This window comes from Urocampus carinirostris, chromosome 17 (genome assembly GCF_059441175.1).
Source record: "Urocampus carinirostris isolate Australia breed hairy pipefish chromosome 17, RoL_Ucar_1.0, whole genome shotgun sequence".
Classification (NCBI taxonomy): Eukaryota; Metazoa; Chordata; class Actinopteri; order Syngnathiformes; family Syngnathidae; genus Urocampus; species Urocampus carinirostris.
Genome location: NC_142365.1, coordinates 23730541 through 23735892, shown reverse-complemented (window position 1 = coordinate 23735892; position 5352 = coordinate 23730541).

Below are 5352 nucleotides of genomic sequence, written 5' to 3'. Positions count from 1 at the left end.
CCCAATTTTATGGGTGCCACCCACAAGGGGTGGGGACTAGCGTCGTGATGTAACGTACCCGGCTCATACTGCCTTGCCCCCGTGCGTTACTGAAAATAATAATTAGCTACAGTTACTTGCAGTGGAAGGCTGTCAGGGCCTGCAATGCCCTCTCTGCTGGGCTTAAAACTATCCGTATTATCCATCCATCCACTTTCTACACCGCTTACCCTCACTAAGATCGCAGGGATGCTGGATGACTACTTTTTCTTTTACCTGAGTCATACTATTTTCTTTAATACACCTTTCGGGGTTCTTACAGGTGCTTGAAATCCTTGAAAATGCTTGAATTTTATTGTTGTGTTTTCAAGGATTGAAAAGTGCTTGAATTTTGGATGAAGTGCCGGATTTTTATGTAACTGATATGAAAATAGATTAAGGTTGATTCTGAAATCCTATTGGTGCGCATAAAAGTACATTTTTTCGACCGATAATAGGTTTATCAATCTTGTACAACACTGGTCATGAAACTGAAACTGAAAAAAAAGAGAATTATTAAAACAATATTAACCAATCTTAAATTATGTCATCCAACACCCTCAACCAAGTGCATTACGAGTGTTATTTTCATGCTAAAAATAATTATGCATTAAAAGTGAAGTGTAATTAGAGGGCTCCTTAAAATGTTCAAAAATAAGTAATTTCTCTACGGGTGGATGCTAACGAGTACATGCTAATAGATACTAGCAAACGACTTTCTCAGGTTTCATTATTTTCCTCATGTTGAGGTTTTGAGTTGGTCCTTGCTCTCTGGTAGCTTTTAGATCAGGGGAGGGTGTAGTCTGTAGTTTGCAATAGTATGTGGTCTGTGCAGCCCTTTGAGACTCCTTGTGAAAAAGGGCTATACAAAAAAAAATGACTTTACTGGACTACTATTCTGAAGTAACATTACTTTTACTTGAGTTAAGTTTTTGGCTACACTATCCACCTCTTGTGGTTACGTTCTTAAGAGATCGCAAAGAAATAATACTGTTGTATCGATTTAATTGCAAGAGGTCGAACAAATCAAAGCAAGCCTTTCGCAAGGGGAAAAGCCACCTTCAGCCGAGAGGTAAAATTTAAAACAATAGCCCATGCCGACCTGGTCTGAAATTAGGGTCGGTCTGGCCTAAAATGTCAATCATTACGTTGGGGTTGGGCCAAGTTGCTATTTCGCAGATTTTTTTCTATTATCCACTTGTCATTGTTCTGTTTAAATAGTACTGTTTTACTTAGATCTTGTTACAAAAGACTGGCTTTTTCAAGCAACCCTAAACTTTTGAACTACAGTGTAGTTTAGTTCACACCCAGCACCATTCAGGGGGATCAGACCCACAGTAAAAGATGAAGTGATGAATTAAGTCTTACATTAAAATCAGCGTAATGTCAGTCAGAAAGTTAAGTTTGATAACTGTTTTAAGAGTTTCTTTAGTTACACAATGTAAATATGTAGATAACACTATACGCTTGTACACCAACTGTCACGGAGTGGCACTTCCGTGTCGAGCAAGGATGGTCGTAGATTTGCAGGAATACTAGTCGTTAGCCGGGAAGGGAGAGCAAGGGCGGTATTGAGTTCGGAAACAAGGACGGCAGCGGGTGTCAGGCAGGTAGCGGGGCAAAACAGGTCGGATGTCGGGATGGCAGAACAGTGCAGAATCAGGTCTGGAAAAAGGTTGGCTATGGGTATCAGGCAGAGGAAAACAGGACAGGAAAACTGTCTGAAAGTGAGAGTTTGCCGAGCTGGGAGCATCGGTTCGCAACGATCTGACGGCGTCCTTTTGAAAGCCGGGGATTTAAAAAGAGTCTCTTAGCCAATCAGCTCTCAGGGTTGTTGGCGCCAATTGACAGTCACAGGTGCCTTGAATCGGCAATCATGACACCAACATTATGATGAAGTAAGCTTTTTGTATTGCTTAAGTTCATCTTGATTTAAAACATGTAATTCCTTTTTTTTCTATCCACTTAGACCCACTAAGGTCAAAGAGCCCATTCCAGCCAACAGGGGACACCCCTGAGTCAGCCAATTGCATGATTAATAGGGCCAGACAATAATCCACACACTAATACCCAGTAGAAATCTGACAAACCTACCATCTTGCAGGTATTGTTCAGAATTTGGGAGGAAATTAGAGAAACCTGGAGAAAATATGCCAACTCCTCACAGGGAGAGGGTTGTAGCTGATATTGAACCCAGGGTTTCAGAACTCTGAGGGTGATGTGCTGACCAGTCAACCATCATGCTGCCATTCAACACACGTTTACAGTTCACGGTTCACGGATCCCCTCACTGCCTAGGTCTTCGAGGCACACCTGAGGACGCAACTCTTTCTATCTTAACTGCTAACGGTTCCTGGCCGGAGTCATTCCATTCCTTGATGTTGTCTGGCCAGTTATTTTTGAGGTCTGTCTCTCCCCCTGCCCCTTGGACGGTGTCCTGGAGAATTATCTTGGCAAGTCCTGATGATCTGGTGACGTGCCCGTGCCACTGCAGTTTCCGTCAACGCACAGTTGACAACAGTTCTTTGTAGGGTCCAATGTGGTCTCTGATGCTGTTGCGCACTGTTTGGTTTGTCACAGGGGCTAGGTAGCTGATAACCAGAACTTTTCTGTAGCATCACATCTACTTTGCCTGGATTTTCTTTTCCAGTTATGCTGTGAGAGTTCAGGTTTTGCAAGCGTACAGGAAGATGGAAGTAGGCAGCGCTTGCATGTGTTTGATCTTTGATTTCACTGCTATCTTCTTGTCCCTCTAGATCAAGGGTGTCAAACTCATTTAAGCTCGGGGGCCACACGATAGAACAAACATTCTCTCGGGGGCCGGTTTAGTAGATTAGAGAGAAAGAAAAAAAAGAGGGAAAGAAATAAGAGAAAGATAGGGAGAGAAAGGTAGATAGGGTGGGATAAAAAAGAGAAAGAGAGAGAAACAGAGAGAAAGTGTGAGAAACAAGACATCAAAACAGAATTAGTGAGAGAGGGGAAAGAAAGAGAGAATGAAATCCAAAGAGAAATAGAGAGAAAAAGAGGAGAGAACAGAGAAGGAGAGAAAGAGAGAAAGGGAAAGACAGAAGGGGAAAGCAAGAGAGAGAAAGATAATAAAGGAAAAATGAAGAGAGAGCAAAAGAAGGTAAAAAGACATAGAGAGAAAGAGACAAAAAGGAACAAAAAAAGAGAAAAAGAGACAGAGAGTGAAAGAGAGAGGGATAGAGAGAGTGAGAGATAAATGGAGGAAGAGAGAGAGAGAGAAAGAGAGATTAGAGAGAGAGAAATACAATTGCAGCGTTTGTGAGAGGCACCTGGCTTTGGCAACATCAACTGGACCTATTTCAACCTACAGCTCTCTTTCTCTTGCGCTTCTCTGAGCGTTGTCTCGCGGGCCGGATCCAATCCCCTAGCGGGCCTGATTCGGCCCGCGGGCCGCCTCTTTGACACCTGTGCTCTAGATGGTGTTTCAGTCTGGGAAGAGCGGCTGTGGTTTGATCTTGTCTGGCCATGATTTCTGGTTCTGACCCCTCTTCTGATATGATAACTTAAATTTGGTGACAGGTTCTAGCTCTCTGTGATTGATGGTGATGTTTGTGGTGATATCTTTGGGGTTGTTGGTCATTGCTTTTGTTTCCAGGATGTGAGAGAAAATTAAGCAAATTCGAAAAAAACGTGGAAAATACCTACGGGCAGGGCTGGTAGGTGGTGTTGAACCCAGGATCTCAGAACTGCTAACCAGTCATCTACCATGCTGTCATTTAACACATGTAATTGAAACAATTATATATGGTTTAGTAAAAAATGTCATAGCAAGGATTACGAAGTTACTGACAACATAATGATGTGTTTATCACATATAATAAAAATATGATTTATTTTTCCAACACATGAATGTGTAATATTTCACCAAACACGGGTAAAATAATTTATTTTTTATGGTAACCAGCAACACCTTATATTCACAATCCACTTAATCATTCATTAATGGTTATATTTGCCTGAAATGTAGTGATGCGTCATTCACAAACATAACAGCTCTTTGAACCAGCTCTTTTAAGTGAACGACGGGGAGCTGGCTCTCCACCAATCAGGTTTGTGGCCCCCTTCGGGACATTTTTTTTCCCTCTCCCTTTTTATCAATGATTGGTCAATATGGGAGGTGTCATTTCAGTGTCTAGAGGTAAGACAGTCAAAATGAAATGAGTCAAACAGGAAAAGCAGCCGTTTTTAGACTAATTTGTATGATATCGATGGTACCAAATTTAAAATAGTAAAAAATTACTGGAGGGGAGTAAAAAATCAAATGAAGGCTATTATTTTGTAGGGATATGCAAGGGTGTATTGTATGAGAGGCCGTTTAAAAAGTAAATTATACTTGCCCTCACGTATGACATCATACTCATACTAACCAGCTCGGTGGCCTACAGGGTTGAGACTCTGAGACTGGGAGGTCGCTGCTTCAAGCCTCGGCTGAGTCATACCTAAGACTTACAACATTGGTACTCATTGCGGGTAAAATAATTTATTTTTCATTGCCTCCCTGCTTCGTGCTCAGCATTAAGGGTTGGAATTGGGGGGTTTGGTCACCTAATGACACAGCAGTTGGGTCTAAAATGGCGGCGCCCTGTTCGGTTGCGGCTACTAGAGAAAGAAAAGAAGAAAGAGAAACCGAAGAGGGAGAGACCAAGAAAAATAAATTTCCACTACAGCTTATTTAAGTCAGGTAAACTCATGCAAACAGAAAAATGATCAAAGTGGCAAACAAACATTAGTTTAAGTGCAAATTATTTAATGTTTTAAAAGTATTTTTCAGCTTTTTATTTATTTATTTTCTCATTAAAATATTTACCTGAATTTCAGACATGCCAACCTTTTGACATTAAATAGCAGTAAATTATATTATTTAGTCTATATTCACGCACAAAACAAAATCCATCTCCAAAATATTGCAATTTTTTTTTTAAATCGTGCTTGTTTAAAACTACAAGAGGTCAATGGAAGAAGTAAATGCAGAAGTTACTGCAGGAGTAAATGGAAGGAGACCAAGAGGAAGGCCGCGATTGACGTGGATGGATAGTGTTATGAGTGCTCTCCAGGAAAGAGGTCTAAATATAGTGAAAGCTAGAGCTCTTGTTGGTGATAGGAATGAGGTGTTGTGAAAAGGATGTTAGGTTGCGTTCTAAGGGATGGGCATTGGCACCTGTATGATGCGGAAGGGGTAAACCAGTGAAAGCTGTCGGGCCCTGCTGGACAGAGTGTGTTGTGTCACCCTGACCCGAGTGACATGGCCGCTTTCTTGTGTCCCGTTTCATCTGGAGGGACAAAAGCATGACCAAGGTGCTTAACTTG